The sequence below is a fragment of the Anguilla rostrata genome, chromosome 1 (assembly GCF_018555375.3).
Source record: "Anguilla rostrata isolate EN2019 chromosome 1, ASM1855537v3, whole genome shotgun sequence".
Classification (NCBI taxonomy): Eukaryota; Metazoa; Chordata; class Actinopteri; order Anguilliformes; family Anguillidae; genus Anguilla; species Anguilla rostrata.
In genome coordinates, this window is record NC_057933.1 from 22,587,201 (window position 1) to 22,605,451 (window position 18,251).

Genomic DNA, 18,251 nt, shown 5'->3' on the forward strand with positions numbered 1-18,251 from the left:
CTGCTTTCATGCGCCAAGTGTTCCTCTGTTTGCGTTCACAAATCTCGTTTTGAAATGAAATTTCAAACGCCTGCTTTGTGGTGTCTGATACGCACAGACGCTAATGTGGAAAAATCTGGTCCTGACTGTGCCAACCTGGTCAGAATTAAATGAGTTTAATCAAATGTTATTTATTTATTTATTTATTTATTAGCATTTGTTTCCTCGGTATCACCCCGTGTTTTCCATTTTATGAATCCTCTTACGCTGAACCCCATTATAACTTGTGGGTGGCAAAGAACTGACTGTACGCATTTGGAATGCCTGCGTTCCTTTCTGCAGAGCAGTGACGACCAACAAAGCAATTATTTAGACAGCTGACATTTCGACCGGCGTCAGCATAATTACACAGGTGCAACCAATTATTTAGCATCTAATTATTTAACGGTGCTCTGGAGCGCCTGTGCCAAGCGTTTGGGCACCTTTGGCAGCGTTTGACTGCCGCGCGCGGAAACAATGGGGCGAGCGCGTAAACTTGCAGAAGGGGGAAGCCGTCACTCTCATCCCCCCGCATTACTGAAAAGGATTTATCAAGCTTTTTTTTTTTTTTTTTTTTTTGAAATGCCCAGAGTGTTCTGCTCCATCATTTCCCAGACTCGGCGCTCCCAGTATCAATCCCGTTTGGCAACGTACGCAAAACAGCCTAGGAAGAGGAACAAAGAAACTAACGACAGCTTAGCCGGCCTAAAAGATTGAAAATCCTGTCAGAAGAAAAGCGCAAGATCACTGGGAGAGGAAGGCAGCAGAGCTTTGAAAGACAAAGGCGGGATCAAGTGGTCTCTAGACTATTAGAAGCCAGTTGTATTTAAGCTTATTTGGCTGATAAGGTTGTCAGAAAGGAGCTTTTTATCAGCCCGGAGTAGTCGGTGCCGAGGCATTACCAGCCTTTTTTTCCCATGCAGCCTGAGTGCCGCCGACGCTTTGTGGGAAAAACCCGAGCCTTTTGATGAAGGCTGCCACGTGTTTTCACACAGGAAAGCCCCATTTTGGATGCCGCCGAGCGGTTTGGAATGCAAAGGGGAAGCCTCGAGTTATACGTTCGGGTCTGCTTTGTAACAGCATCTTTAAAAAAAAAAAAAAGATAATTATTTTATGCTTTTCGATGGGAAGCCCGTTGTTACGATCTTAACGACGTTTACTCGTCTTGGTTTTAAAAATCGTGAGATCAAGCGTTGATTGAACGCTCCGCGGGACCTCATAACGCATTTAGCGTTCACTCTGAGGAGGAATTGAAATGAACTGGCTTGTCAGGCCCTCTCCCCGGTTTAAAGAAAGCGGGGACGCGTTCGGGGAAAACTGCTCGCACTTTTGATTCCGCGATTCCTGCGACGACAGCCGCGCCCCTTCTGAAATATGCGCACGAGGCCGAATATCAATTATAATGTACATTGATGTAATACACTAATAAATGTCAGCAATATTGTCCACACTGGGCTTCGTGCACAAAGATCGTCTATCAGGAGTCGAGGTGGCGCGCGCCAGCTTATCAGACATGAAATATTGGGACTTGTTTGAATTATTCTCCCCAGCGCGGCCCCGGGGTGCGTTGGTATTCCGCGCGGCTCCCGTAAACAAGATGGGGCCGCCTTGTTTCCAAGGCGTTTATTCACGGGGGGAGGGGGGGGAGGCCGCAGCGACCCGACTTCGTTCTTCGGCACCCTTTCAAATGCGTCTCCGAGGTTATTTAAAGGAGCAAATATAATTCTCACGCGCGGCTTTGCGTTGTATTTTAGACTGCCCTCTCTTAGAAGTGAGAAAGTTTGTGTTACGGTAAATTTCATTTGTGTGTGTGTGTGTGTGTGCGTGTCCCTGTGTGCATGTGTGCTCTTGCGGGTGTGTGTCTTTGTGCTTGTGTCTGTGTGTGTGTGTGTGTGTGTGTGTGTGTGTATTTGTTTAACTAGGTGCTTATAATGCTGAAGAGATAAGAGCAAACAGCAAACAGGTCTACTCCCAATAAACTGGGAAATTATCGCTCCAGCTTTCCTCGTGACACAATTTGTCAAACCCGCTGATAGGAAACAAATTCTATTCATAACCAGCACCATCACCACCACCTCCCTCCCCTTAGCACCGGCGTGATTCGCTAGCAATTCAATTATAGTTTTGCAAGATAGTGAGCCCAGAGAGAGAATCCGGGCTGACAAGTAATATGACAGGTTGGTTACAGAGTGTTTATGCAATTAAACTTTCACTGACAATACCTGGCGCATGATGAATGCCAGGGCGGCGCTGTGTGAGCGCGTGCAGCGCCCCACCAGGATTGCACATTTTTCATTATTATACAGGCGCTCTGATCTTTAGGGGGACGGCCAGGAGTGGTAGCGGAGGAGGGGGTGGGTGTTTGTGGGGGGGGGTGGGGGCAGGGGGGGGGTTGGGGGGTTGAGAGAGTTGAGGAGCGAGGGGAAGATAGGAGATGGGTTGAGTGAGGGAGCCGCAGACAGAGCTGATAGGAACTGGGAGAGGGGGGGGGACGTGTGGGAAAATATTTGCTAATACAAGAGAAACATTGAGTTTGGGGGGGGGGCGGGGATGACAATTATCTGTTTTTGTTTTTTTTTTTGTATGCCTACCGGTTTGATTTTTCTATTCAGTCTGTATTGAGCCTTCTCATGACAAACATTTTGCTTTTATTTCTCAATTTTTTACTCTTTCTGATCAAAGTGGCATGGAAAGCTAGTGCAGTCCTTTTTCATTCTGCAAAAAAAATATATATTAAAATTCATCAGTTGTATATATCAGTGCTTGTTTAAACTTCACAGATAGTGGCGCGGTGTGTATAATCTCAATAAAAACACATTTTCAACAGAGAAAAATGCCAAGTTGCTCACGCATGCAAAGAAATGTCTATAAATCATTAATTAAAACTTGCAAAATCTAGGCCTGACGACCGCATTCTCTTCAGATGGTAAGATGGAAAAAGACAGGGCCAGGTTACATGAAATAATTTAGGAAACATCGGGTAGCATTCTTTTGGAATAGAGCTTTCTTAATTTGTGTGCGCTAAGATAGCTCTTTGTTGTAACTTAGCCTCATTGTGATATGAATACTTATAATGGCAGGCCTAGATTTTGCCAGTTTCATTTAATGGCTTATAGACAGTGCTTTGTATGCGTAACTCAGCATTTTTCTACATTGAGAACATGTCTTAAGATCAGATGTTTTTATTGATAGATTTAGATAAATGTCCAATGGGGAGAATTATTGATTGTGGGACTGGAGCATTTGTGATGATGAAATCAGCAGGAAGAAGAAGAAAAAAAAGTTTGGGGCTTTATTGTGTGGACGTGTGAAGTTGTATCTGAATTCTTTGTGTTTACATGGGGTCAGAAGGTACAGAAGTTAATGTTTTTAAGAGCTGAGAGTCTGTGGTCGCTGTGCTTATTTCTGTAGGGAACCCTGAAAAGTGCCAAACTCTCGGTGCTGTATAGGTATGGGCCGCCCCGCCAAGACGTAACTTGTGGGATAATTGAGTTATATGTAATGGTTTGTGTCTTTTCAGGAGTAGATTCAACTCTTGAAGTATTTCCTTTTTAAATTTCTGAAGACAATGTAACAGTTTGACATAAAATCCCTGTGCTGCATTTTAATATAGCCCCAGAACAGCAGAATCACAAAAAGTGTTTTTCAAAATACACTCTTGAATGATGTCATTCGTTTTAGTATTGATACAGAATATTGTATGCACACTTTGTGTGCATTGTTGAATGCACAGAGTAACTTTACTGAATCTGTGTCATTGCCCACAGCAGTAAAACACAACTGTATTTGTCCCACAAAGTTAGGTTGAGTTTGAGCCAGTCATGGTTCTTTGATTGACTGCCTCCTAGAGATTCACGAGGTGGCTACAGACTGTAATCAGTGAGAGCTTTCAAGTAAAGTACAGTATCAGTTCCAGTAGAATAGCTTCCCAGTATTTGTAATTCATACTGTAACAAAGATGAAAGGTGAGATTTACTACCTGTGGGTTTCACTAACATACACATTTCTAGCAACCTTTTAAAACGAAAATAGAACATTACCACGTATTATAGTGTCTACATGGCCAGACAACAGTAGATTCAGATTCATCTTCAAAGGCTGAATAGTTGAGGCTTCTGAGACTTTGTGAAGGCATACTCCACAGATGTTGGCCAGTCTCTGTGAACAACAAATGTTTGAACATGAGTAAAGTAATGTTGTCAAATATTACCGGGGGCCTAGGAATATGGGTCTCTGACTTCACAGGTAGGAGACTGTGGAAAACAAGAGTAAGACATAGCATAACAAAAATGAAGGCTTATAGTCATGTCAGAATATTTGTCTTTTATTTGGCTTTTGTGGTCTGCATTCTGAAACGTGTCCTTATTGCACTCCTAAGAGTGCGTAGCGTTCCAGGTCATGTGAGAGACGTTAGTCGCCCTTCGACTGCATATCAGTGAGCAGATATCGAGAAGCTTCGACGTTTTCTCCCTTTTTCTATTCGGAGTTGCGTTTCATGGGCAACGACGGACTGCTATCGCCCAATGAAAAATAACCATTCAATAAATGTCGCCACAAAAACAGCTCTTATCTGAAATATATCATATTTTTTTGCTGCACAGCCGCGGCAAGAGAGCCATAGAAACGGAAAAATGTGATGCAAAGTAAACAAGAGCCGAGCGGCATACACATACTTGACGAAAGCGTAAGACGGGGAGTCTGTTGAGCTGAAGCGAAAGTACGCTGATAGGTGGCTGATACAGATCATTAAGTAACAGCATGGGCTGTCTCTTCTGATTGCGCTGATAAACACTATTATTTGTCTAGACTTTTTTATTTTATTTACAAAAATAGATTAGGGCCTACGCGGCCTGGTGTACGTTTTGTAAATTTCCTAACGAATAAATACGTAAATACAACAAGCGCAAGACACGCACGCGTACGTACGTCGTTCGTCTCGCGAACGGCTCGCGTTTCATCTCTCGGTCTTTATTAGAAGCACCGCACGGTCGGATGTTGACAAATGATCTTTGCTCAGAGCTGACCGTAATCTTATAGAATCACATAAATTTGTCTGGTGGGGGGGGGGAAAAAACAAACTGTCTGATTGCAAACTGTACAATGCCCATGTTAATAAGTGCATGAGGGAGTGTGGGGTGCAGTCCCGCAACAGCAAGGTAATGACGCGCAGGGCACCGTGCCTCTTAAATAAAATATCCGTCTGGATCCTGTGCCTCCATTGAATATTCCGGCTCTTCATCCTGTCTGGGCCGCCCTGCCAGGGAGAGCCTTCTGAAGCTTATTAACATGAGGAAGGAACAGAGGCAGGGGGCTGAGAAGGTCCAACATAAACACGCATTAATATAACACAACTGCCTCCTTCTGCGGCGAACGATGAATACGCCACATTTAGCCCCGGATTCAGTTCTGCCGAGCGGGTGGTTTTGTTTAGCCAGGCAGTATACTACTGAGGGGGGCAGAATAACAAATGTGTCTCGCTGAAGTGGAACACGATCAAAATTCACACTACCTGAGTCTTTGTGTTGCGCGCGCACGTGTGTATGAGTGTGTCTGTGAGTGTATGTGTATGTGTGTGTGTGTGTGTGTTTTGGTGCATTTAGCATTTCAGCGGCACGATCCCCTTCCATCCTACACCCCATCCATCTGTGTGTGACTCCCCAATGATAAAGCAGAACCGCTCAATTTAACAGTGAGGGAGCAGTGTTTTGTCTGTGTATGTGTACACACGCCCCCAATCCCTCATCTCAAATGCTGATTGTCAGCTTGTCATAAAGCACGCTTTCCCCGTATTAGTGTATACGGTAACGTTAACATATTCTGCAGAGGTTTTATATGCACTATTATGTGCAAAGATCAGAGTTAGTTGAGGTGTTCTTTTTAATTAATCATTTGTCCTTCAGACAGTAAATGTTCTCTCTTCAGAGCATGTTCTCCTCAGATAATTAGGTCCCACAGTCAGGCTAATTCCACTCCAGGACCCACTGTAGCGACCTGCTTCTTTTGTGTGGGTAATCTTAGTCTTGTCAGATCCGGTCTCCCAAGAATTCCTCCTCTCTGAAAGAGGAATGAGAAATGCTTTCTTTCTCTTTCTGTGCCCTACACCTTTTCCAGCGCATACATAAATGGACGGGCGCGCACGCACACACGCACACACACACACATACACGCACGCATGCACAAACGCACACAATCAGACATGCACATGCATAAAAACAATGCACAGACACAGCACATTCAAGAAGCACACAAATACACAAATATAACCGATGGATACATATGCACAAAGGCATGCATGCATGCATAAACAAATACACACAAAAACAAAATGCACACACTGCATACTGACAAACACAAAAAGGTACACCGGCAAACACACGTACGTGCATGCAGACAGACACACACACACACACACACAAACACACACACAGGCACACACACACACGCGCACACTGTGAGCAGCAAGCCGGGTAGTGAGGTGTTGATTTTTTAGTAAGCTGCAGAAATGACAGCGGCGTATTTGGGTCTGAAACGAAAAAATAATCCTATTAATTCAAAGTGAATAACAAAGAGGACTAGGACTTTTCCCAAGTTGTTCCATTTATTCAACCTGCTAGTGTTTTGTTCTTCCATCATAATTATTTCCAAGTCAGATCCGCACTGATTTCCTGGTGGACTTGTGTACCTCAGACTAACTTAAAGAACAACGGAGCCCGGATAATTCACACTATTCCTTTGGGGTCGTGTTCTCTGTTTTTTTCAAGGACATTTTTATTACAAAGCTGATGAAATTTGCATATTAATTCATTTCTTTCAATTTTTAAGATTAAATGTTGTCAACATGTATCAGTGCAAGGCTTTGACAGAGCTGATGAAATGGGTCAGTCAAGCTTGAACACTGTGGAGCAAAGCAGCCATCTGCAACCTCCCAGCCCCCAGTGCCGCACGCTGTCTCTCCTGCAACTTGATTAAAGAAAAGAACTTTGACTAGGGAGGGGTGTAGGGGAGGGGTTAGAGGAGACGGTGGGAGGGGGGTGGGGGGGGGGGCAGCTAAAATGGTATGCCAAATTCTATCAACTGGCTTTTGAGAGATTTCTCCTGAATTAGAACAGCATTAAAATCCCTCGGTTCGATGCATGCTTTATTCCCCCTGTACTGTTCAATGTTTTTTTTTTTAAATTATTTTATGACCTTTGAACTTTCTGGGTGAGTCATTCTGTGTTTGTAGAACGGATGCCACTTCCACTGAAAGGGGTCCTTCAAAGAGAACACACATTTTTGGAGTTCGGGTAGTCAGTGTTGCCTCGTTCAACTCTAATCTTTCCTGAGCTTATCGTCTCTCTGGCTTCCATTCTTTGTACAGAATCCACTGAATCTCTGTTATAATAATGGACTGGGCAATTCATGTAAAACATCACAGATGCTCATTCTTCAGCCACTCTTTAAAATGCTGTGGATAAATAGGAGACTTTGTTGCCTTTCTTATGAATTTCCAGATTTTGTGTGGAATCACTGCATGTTAGCAAGAGTGAAAGGTGAGAAATGCCGAATGTGAAAGAATTCAAGGCCAAGATTGTCTAAATGTAATGTATGTTCATTGCTACTGGTACTTTGTTTTTTCTTTAGTCCTATCTTAGAAACGATCCAGTCAGCACTGGCTAGAAGAGTCCTAGATATGATAATGCCAAGGGCATGCAGAATGAGCGCATTTCACAAACTGCCACTCAAGGGCAAGAAAGCCAGCAAAGTAGTCAACATGAAAATTACCTTCACGGTTTCTCTTTCCTCTCCAGCTCCAAGTGTAGAGTGGTTTACGCAGTGCTTTACGACACGTCTTTTTTGTTTACTTTAAAACAAAAAAAAAGCCTTATCCAGGAAGGCTTCACGCCACACCGCCCACATCACACCCCTCAGATGAGCAGACCAGTTGAAGCCTTTTTTTTCTTCCTTTGCCACTAATAGATGGCACACAGGACTGCAGCTGCGTCAGCATTTCTCTCCGCGGGCTGGATTATTAGTGTTGACTCGAGTCGCCCCTCTGACAAGTGCCATACCCTCTCTATCCCCTGCACCCATTACAGCTGATCGGTAATGATGATGTCTCCCTCCCAACCCCCCAACCACTGGCTCTGACATTTCTCCAACCAACAAAAGCTGTAGTTTTTCGTTCACATCTCACCACACCCAGTAACCATTTATATGTTTCTTTAAAAAAAATGTCCCACCTGTCCCTGTTTTTCACAGCAGGAAGTCCCGTGTTATTTTATTTGTTTACCGTCGCACGTCTCATAGCGAAAAATCATAAAGGAGCCGCGCGGGCGATATCTGGCGCTCACATCTGCTCTCGGGGGTGGGTCGACCGCACCTGTCCGCCGACACGGGGCCAGAGTGACCCGGCGCCGATAAAAAGTGGCCCGCCTTGTCGCGCCGTCGCCCCCCATTACCATATTAATAATGGATGGGCCGCGTCACCCCCCCCCAGCCCGTGGCAGATTGAAGATTCCCCGAGGCCGCCGGGTTATCTCCCCATTAGCCACGATGGGGGGGGGTGGAGGAGGGGGGGGGTGATTTCACAAAAAAATGCACCGCTGAGCTTACGTTGGCGTGGGGGGGGTGGGCGGTTACCTCCGATCTCCCGGGGCAACGGGCGGAGGAGACGCCCCTTCTTCGGGCCGCGGCGGGAGAGGGGCGCCGCGCGCCGCGGGTGGCGGTCGAGGGGTCGCGACCCCTGAAAGCGGTGCCCCGCGGGCTCGGTGGCGGGACGGGACGGGACGGGACGGGACGCGGGGGGGGGGCTCGGGGTGAGCGGGCGCCCGTCGGCAAGGTCGCCCCCTCGCTCGCCCGCCCCGCTCCGACTCCGGCGGGCTTGTCGGCGTGTTTGTTCTCCGGCTAATTGTTATGTATTACCGGGCTCCGCGCGAGGCACGCCCCGGGCGCCGCCAGATCGCCCGATACCGGAGATCAGGGGGCTGCGATCGCCGCGGATGACTGAGCAGTAAAACATGATGGGCGATTTCAAACAACAATTATCTTACCAGTGTTTGTTTCCATCGTGACATTCTGAAGGTCAGCGTAGCGACAATTCATGGGAGGCAGAGGAAGCGTCGGGCGGCTGTAGTTAAAGGCATGGCGCGCAGTATTCACACGTGCGCGCACACACACACACACACACACGCACACAACAAGCCTACAGTACACACACATACACACAAGTGTTACCATACCCACAAATGTGAAATTCATCAGATGGGTAGTATTCTTACACCTTAAAGTGATTTATGACTTGACAGACACAGTGACATCATTTCTGCAAACCAATCAGAACCTGTTTTTATTTCCCTGTGCTTTTTTTTTTTTTTTTTTTTGGGAAAGGGTGCTAAACGTATTAATAGGCAATGGAGACTTTTTTTTATGGTATGTGCAACTGAAGCACCATCCGCAGTAAACAGTGGACAGGCGTTATATTGAGCATGATGCAGGTTTTGAATTTTTCACCACAAATGCTCAGTAGCTCCAAAAATGGAGACACCAGCAAACCAAAAAAAACCCTATTCCTTATTTGTATGTCATTAATCGGTGCACAGAATGACATTGGCAAGCCGCTACCGCTAATGCTTATCACATTGTCATGCCTTAAGCAGGTGAAGTGTGAAGAGATTCGCCGTGACGCGTATGTCGCGGCGCTAAGCGGTGACGTAATTAATTACGCGTACGCCACGATCAATCTGTCCACGCGTCAGTCTCGCACGTAATGAAGTTAAATACGGGGGCGGGGCCCGATGGCGGAGGAGCCGCGCTGTGGAAAGCGAGCGGTACGTAGCGGGCGGCGCGCCGCGGCTAACGGCAGAGACGAAAGAACACGGGAAAAAGTACCCGCGTCATTTAAATTCACTTCGTCACGTCGCTGAACTCTCACGAAAAAGCACTTGGTTCGTCACTTTTTTAAATTTCTGCAGAAAAAAGTCTGCAGATGAAGCCGGTCCTCTCACTACAGTATGAGGACGTAGGGTCCCAGCTCTGCCTGTTTCCACCGGCAGAGAGAGAGAGAGAGAGAGAGAGAGGACGAGTGAGAGAGAGGGAGGGAGGGAGAGGGGCGAGCGAGGTCTCGTAAGGCCACGGGGCCCGCTCTGCGCCTGTCAGCCGCGGCGAGGCCCGTCGTCGCGCGGCGCAACGTTGAGAAATCGCCCCGCGCCGCTCCTCAATATGGAGCCAGCCAGTGGTGCCTTCCAATTAGCGCGGAGCCCGGCGCATTATATATCATTACTAATGTACGGCGTGACGCCCCCATTCATCACCGGGCCTGAGCCGCCGACCCGCAGTCATCAAAAGCGGCGGGAAAGACTGGATGTGCCAGAGCTACAGCGCGCGCGCTTTATTTTGATTTATCTGCGCGCTAAACGCTTGACGTTTTGAATTGGTACTAATATTTATATAAATGTAAATCGAGGAATATTAGCTAGAGTAGGCAAGCTTGACTGAGGCATATAAGTCATGTACCGTGCTTGTAGTTGTGTGTGTTCCTTCCCCTCGCACCCTCCCCCCACTCCTCACCCCACTCCCCCATCGCGTGAAAGAAATGTACCCAGAATTCAGCTGTCTGAGACAGGCGGAATGGGCCTGAGGACCTGTCGCTTGGTTATTGATGTTGGGCTTTCAGGACTGCGGAAAGTAATACTCTTAAAATGCCATCATTTAAATGTGGATGGTGGCATGCTGAAAGGTTTCATCATGAAATTAATTTTGGCTCCTCCAGTCCGTGAGTAATGTGTTGTTGTTGTTTTTTGTCCCACACAACAACCTGGAAATCAGCGCCTCCTCTCAACAGCAAGGCTGGCTCTTTGCCAGTCACATGACATGTCTAGTCACATGACCTTCCAGGGCATGCCAAGCCAAATGCATAAAAAGAGAACTTACCAGACTTTCGGTAACAAAATATGCATTGAAGGGGCTGGCAGCTATTCAGGGTCGTGCATAATCAGCTGTAGCATAATTGGTAGCATTGTCCTGGGAGGGAGGGAGGCAGGGTGGGAGGGAGGGTTTCAGTTGGTGGGCTTCTCCTCAAGTCACTGTGCTCCAGCAGGTTCTCTGGGAGATTGGGAGACTGCAGAATGACTGTGTTGACTTAACTCTTCCCATGCAAGGACTGCACAGCTCAGCTACTATTAGACTTGTAACAGGCCTATTTAAAATAAAATAGTTTCCAGGATGTATACTTTTCTTTTACCTGCTCTTAACCGAAAAGAAGCAAGCTGTTTTTTTTAATTGTTTGTTCCATATTGTATGAAATTTACACTTTGAAGCACATGCACATCAGATGGGACCAAGATATGAAAAATAGCCTCTGAAATAAACGAAAGGCTCAGAGTTTGCTTTTTAACTGCATCTTTAAATTTTACAATATTAATATCTTCCTCAGATTCTTGGGTGCGGTACATTGGGTATTCAAAAGACATTCATCATGTGTGTTTTCATCTCTGATTTTGATTTCATGTTGTCCTTAGTGTCAGTGACAGAGCTGCATTAAGTAGCATTGTGCTTTCTGCCGAGAAGATATTAATCCTCCTTATGTTAATAGCACAAGTGTGAAAAATGAGAAGACGAAGAATAATATGTAAGAGAATGTGAAATATTGTCTGACCTTAAAAATCAATAATTGTTTGACCAAGGGGAAAAGGAGGGAATAAGACAGTATGTGGAATGGGCAGGATTCATACAGTTATTTAATTAAGTCGGCTATGACTAAATTAAAATTGTATCGAGGAGGTTGGTGCTGTGTTTTTGGAGACCAATTAGCTTATTGTTTACAAGTGAATTCAGAGTTGCTCCTCCACAAATCCTTACAGGTTTTTTTCCCTGGATTCTGCCACTGTTCAATGGATATCACATTTTAAGACGGGGCTAACACACCTATTAGTCTGCATTAGAGTGGCTTAGAGACAATTGAACGCCAAATTGCGATGGTATAATGTTCTCATGTAATAGGATTTGACTGTGATTATAAGTAAATGTTCTCATGGGCTCAAAACAAAAAGGAAGACATGCTTTCATCCTCGAGGCATCCGATACTGCTCATCTCGCACAGGCACCCAAGAGCCAAGTCATTATGGTTTTACCGTCATTTTTTAAAAACATTTTAAGCGATTTAGACTTTAAACACTAAAGAGTCTAAAGAAAAGCTGACATGTAGCCAAGAGGGGTCGATTGAACTGGACGCATTTCAAAGCTGAGGTCCCGTGTGATGCTGATCGCTAGGCGATAAGGAAAAGAACAGTACCATGTTCTCCCAATCTGTCACGGAACGATCTTTGTTAATATTTTCGCCGTATATTCCGTCTCGGAATCTTTATTACCGTTATTTATATTACCGTGCCTGCACTGCAGCTGTGAAGAATCAGTTTCAAAGTTCATAAAAGGTGGGTCGAAGGAGTACTGTGTGTAAAACTTCAAACAAACAAAAAAAAAAATCATCGTAAGAGTTCCATGCGCTCTGTTGAACCAGAAAATGGCTACATATTTCAGACGTATAGTAGCCATTTATCAGAGCACGTGTAAAATGCCTGACCAGTGTGAGGTAACACCAAATCAATTGATAACCGAGTGATAAACAGGGATTCATGAGAGACTATTAAACAATCAACAGCGAAATAACGAGCCCTTCCAGAATAAGTGATCTTTAGTAATTCTGAATGCAATAATAATAAAAACCTAAATCACAAAGGGAGAATGGCCATGAAATGAATTGCTATTAATATTACTGCTTTAATATCATTTATTTGCTTGACAGACTCCTTTATCCTCAGCTTTCAGTTATACTCAGATTTACTACAGGGTGAGTCCTTTGCTAATGGGTACAATGAGCCTTCCTGAACCGAACCCACAGCCTTTTTCATTTTGCGATGACGCCCTTTTTTGGATAAAAACGCAACAACGGGGCCCATCCAGCGTAGGATGTAGGAGAAGCTGAGTTTTAGAGTCTGGCGCGTTAAAGAAAAAACCTCCACGAGAAGATGCTCAGATGCGTCCTCAGAGGGAGGGGGGGGGGACTCAGACAACGGAGGCGGAGAATACCATTTCATCAGAAATGCGGCGGGCCCGCGGAGGAAGCGGAGGGAGCGGCTCTCTGCATGATTACACGGCCGAGGTCAGAGCGCTGTAAATGTCAATCGCCACACCGAATGCGAGAGACTAAATGTTACGGCGAAGGTCACGGGAAATACCCTAAAGGAATGCATCTGTTTCTCCGAATAATTTGGTTGACCAGTTTGGCAGCGTTGTATATAAGAATACCTGTGGGTCTTGATGGGATGGGAAATGAATGGGGGGCTCGTTAAACAACAAACTTTGTTGTTTGCTCCATGTTCTCAACCGAATAAAAAAGAAAAACCAAAGAAGCATTCAAATGTCACGTTGCATTACATCATTGGAAGTGTAATTGTGAGTAAAATGTTTTTTTTAGTAGTGCTTGTGGTGCTTTAGAGAAACAAGCATATTCAAGTAGACATTTTAAACAGCACCTTTTGTCCGAAAAACTAATTAATTTACACTACGACTACACTTTAATATTAATGTCCAGTCAGGGCTTGAAATGAATGCTTAATGCGTTTTCCCGGAAGAGGTCCGTAGGTTTTTTTGAAAATTAGTGGGACGGAATGAGTAGGTAGCGCAGGAAGTGTACGGAGAAGTCCGTTCCTTTCGCGGGGCCGATTTTGAAAGCCTTCGCTACCGTACTGTAATGGGCCGAAGGGCTTCCCTGGCCCTGGGCGTGGGGAGCAGCGGAGGAGACACAGGGAGAACGGGGGCGGAGGGAGAGGTGATTCGCTCGGTCGGGCCGGCTCGGCGCCTCCCCCCGACTTTCGGAGCTTTCGGAGGACCTGTTGAACCCTTTCTGAGCGCCGGAAAAGGTCGGCCCTCCCGAACAGCCCCGCGACACGTCTGTTACGGGCGAGGCCCAGTCGCCGCGACGATACCGCGGCGCTTCAGACGGATACGCGTGGCGGTGGCGGCCTCTTTTTTAAATTTTTTTTAACCGAGGGAGCTAGGCGATTGAATAAAACGGTCACGTTTCCCCCGGGCGCCGTCAAAAAAAGAATCTGCAAAACAAGTTGGGGATAAGTGATGGCCTGCCAGCGAGCTCTTAATGTCAGGGTGGCTCGGCGTCGCGTCTCTGAACGAAACGGCCGTTGCGCCGGGTCCTCGGTCGCACCGACTCCCGCGAAAAGGAAAAACGCAGACTTCGCCGGCGTGCGTGCTGCTCGAGCCCCTGGGCTTCTGGCGCCGCTCACCTCACACCGCGGCCGGGCTTCACCTCTGAATCATTCAGCGAATAACAGAAACAGGACCATCAAATATTCTCCCCCGCCCCCCGCCGAAGCATGTTCCACCTTACGTCTGCTTTGGAGTGGACCCTGTAAAGAAACATGTTTTTCTGCCATTTTAAAAATGAAAGAAGAAACCGGCTTTGATCAGGGTGTAAGTGTGAGGCAGGTTTTGAAGGGTTTTATATATTTTTTTTTTCCCCCGGTTTGAACTCGGTATCGCTATGCGGCACGGCGTACCGTACGACCTTAGCCGTCTTGCCAGTCAAACTCCGCATTGTTAGACGGGTCTGTCTTGTGGCTTTTTGCACGTCCCCTGTTGGAAACATGTGACCTGGGTCACACGTCACTCCTGGTTCGAGGTCTGTTTGAAATCCTTCAGCAGCATATAGTATATAAGCTAAATATATTCCATTTCGGGGCTTGTTGTGATAAATGGGTCGTATATAAAAATAAACAATGTACAGTAAGCACATAAATAATGTAATAGCGGATGCAGGTTCTCTTTTCCTCCAAATCCATTGTAATATTTTACTCTATTTCTGTGCATGCTGGCACTCACAGACTGTGACTGTTTTCCAGGATTCTAGGCCCAAAAAAACATAATAAAGCAATTTTTGAAAGTTAAAATAACTAGCTCCATGAAAAACAGAATTAGGTGTGATGTCTGTTTGCAAAAGAGAACAATGGAAGTAGTCTCAAATGAATTTAACATTACTAGGGCACACAGTCATTTAATGATGTGTGTATTTGTCTGAAAATATACTGCCTAATTATCTTTGGTGACAGAATTTGAAATGCAACATTAACAAATTATTGACTTTTGTAAACAACCTAATACATTACATCAATGCTGTTTTAAATAAAAACTAGAAATCTTTTTGCTTTCAGGGTATTGTACATTTGTACAGGGACAGTATGAAAGCAAACAGTATGATTTTTTTTGTTAATCCATGCAAAGTATGGATTATGACTATTGAGAAGTGTGGTATGGGTTTATGTGTGTATAGCAACATTAAATATTTGTCGACATGGTATAATCTGTGAGGTTTTTGTTATGTGTACAACCAGGAAAACAAATGTCATGTTTCTTTTCACTTGACTAATGAATGAATTAATTAATTAATAGCTGACAGTACTGTCAGTACTTGCATAATGTGAAATTGTATAATATCTGCAATTGCAAAACTCCTTAACTCGTTGTCTGAGAAGCCATTATGAATTTGCAGAAGTTCAGTAAATACGTATCTCCATATATCAACATTCACTATGTTTACATTTCAGTCTTTGCGCCTTCTGTATTTTGAGTGGAAAAAAACTGTCCTGTCTTTGAACTTTTCTTCGTCTCTGTGTCTTAGTTATATGATTATGATAAATAGACCTAACCAAATCGGAAATTTCTAAAACAGAGCTATTTACCGCTATCTTGGCACCAAGAGGTGGCCGTCTTTCCGTTTGTCTTAACCCGATTGTAATAACTCTGCTGTCTCATATTCCGCAGAGCCTCGGTGGAAGTCTCCTTTCCTGCCCCAGTAATATGCCCACAGGGAGGTTTCAACCTGTTTTACTGCATGGCAGAACAAACTATGTTTCAATTGAACGCGAAGAGAGAGAAGGAGAAGAGAGAACAGTCGCTCGAGCCGAATTTATTTCTTTACTTAAATTGATTTTATTTTGGTTTGTCTCCAAAAATGTATTGGCCGTATCAATAAGAAGAGAAACTAATGATGTAGATATTTTAGAGATCTTTTTGTATCAAATAAATATGTGTATATACACTTGTATGCACGCTGGAGGGAGTTTGTGTTGTGTATCATATCTTGAAAAGACATCAATTTAATACAATTGAAAATGGCATTTTCCCCCAAAATTTAAGAGTACTTTTTTACTCTTGATTTTTTTTTTTAAACAGTCTACTGTTCTCAGAATTAATATCAATGTACCGTGCAACTATTTCTTTCATTGTGAACATCATATGCTATAGCTCATTGATCTGTTATGTTCACTGTATTTTAAATATGTTTAGATATGCTTCGTTTTTCTAAAATTCAAGAGATTTTCAGAAATTCATCAAAATGAAGTTACTGCAATGGCTGCAAGCAGCAGCTTTTTGTGAGCAACGTACTGTGAATAGTCATATTGTGCACTGCGACACGTGCTCTTAATTTCTCATAGAAGTACAAAGCATATTTATTTTTGACATTGGTTGACATTTAAAGATTTGGATAGCGTTGGTTTTAAGCGCGGCTCATTTTATCTGTTTTCAACATCTGAAGTGTGCGGGGGGGGGGGGTCATGTGCTTGGTCAGTCAGGTGTACGGTTCAATTTTACTCAAGCGCAAGATCAAAGCGCGACACAGCGGACGCGGCTCTGACGATCCTCACCTGTTAGGAGCGCGCGCTTCGAGTTATGGAAAAAACCGTCAGCGCCCTCACTACCATGTCACACTCCCTCCTCCCACCGCCCCCCTCCCCCTCCCCCTGACGGAGACGCGGCGGTAAGCGGGCCGTAGAGATGACCTCGAAGCGGCCGATGAAAAGGAGCGCTGCGTCTTTAAGCCGGGGCTCGCTCCTGATGAAAACCGCGCCGCTCTCGTGGCGCTCTGATCTTGTGTTTTAGTAAAATAGAACTCCGCGCCTGACTGACAGCTCTGATCTGAAGCGTTTAAGTGTAAGTTTTGATCTCTGTGCCTTTGATTAAAACTAATGAGCTCATTTAATTCAAAATGGGAATCTCTGATAAGAGAAATAAGGTTGATGTGATTGGATTAGAGGGGCGAATTAAACTCTTAGAGCTGAAGTTTGTGCTTATACAGTGTATTAAAAAGCAGTTGGCGTATTCTGCTGTGTTAGATGATGAGAAAAATTTCATAGTAATTCATATTTAATCAGAAGAAATGAAATGACTAAATATAACATGGCTCTGCTTTTCCCCGGAGTGATAAAGGACTAGTTAGATTTTAAATGACATTTAATTCATGTCCTCAGAAACTAAAAAAAAAAAAAAAGGGGTTCTCTGAAAGAGAACGACAGTGGCGCTAACACAACCCCCCTCCCCCCCTCTCCCTCGCCGCCAAAACTCCCAGCCCCCCCCTCCCCGCCTGAACGCATTGTTGCCACTTCCAAACCAAAGTCACTGATGCCTTGTTATATGCAGAGCAGCAGAAAACCGGATTTTCCAGGTGTCCTGCGAGTAATCCCTTTTCAATTTAATCTCCATGCCTTGTCCACGGCTCGCTTTCCTGTACAGTCTGCGAATGGCGGTATAGTAAACAGGGAACAGAAATGCACCGCTGCCCCCCCCCCCCACACATCTCCCCAGCCGTCACTCCCTCACCGCGAAAATCACGCCACTGAGCGCGAAGACCGATGGGATTATTTTTCCTTTTAAATTATGAAAAACTCAAATTGGTTTATGTCGGACTACCAAGTTATTCTATGACCTTGGTCGAATAAAGGCTCGTAAAGATAATTTCAGGGCTAAGAAATGTGATGTGTGCTGTGATGTACCGCACAAGTATTGCAAGGGTCCGTATTTGCAATAGATTGGTGGAATAAATGGAACAACCGCACAGTGTACCATGATCTCATTTAAAACAAATTTCCCATTCATTTTGAAGGGGCAGTGTCACTGTGGCAGACACAGCACTAATGAATTATCTATGTATTAGAACTGTCTAGGCACTGAGCCCATATTGACTGCTTATTTGCTTACTAGACACCATTGTCCCAGGCAGCTTGGCTTTTATTTAACAGGCATCCAACTAAATAGCTGGATGTTTACTGAAATAATTAAGATGGCTTACAGTGGAGCGGAATCTCATCGGAGATTTGAACCTTCAGCAGTTCTGGTTAACCGGTTCAAATCCATTGAACCGCCAGACCACATTAGACCCTGAAAAACTGGAAGAAATTAACAGT

The 18,251-nt window shown here is 44.8% G+C and overlaps 1 protein-coding gene across 5 annotated transcripts in view; it reads left to right on the plus strand.

Annotated features, from left to right (window-relative positions):
* LOC135252213 (neuronal PAS domain-containing protein 3) overlaps positions 1 to 18,251 on the plus strand; it is a 300,620-nt gene that overhangs the window by 259,783 nt on the left and 22,586 nt on the right. The gene's annotated exons all lie outside the window — the stretch shown is intronic.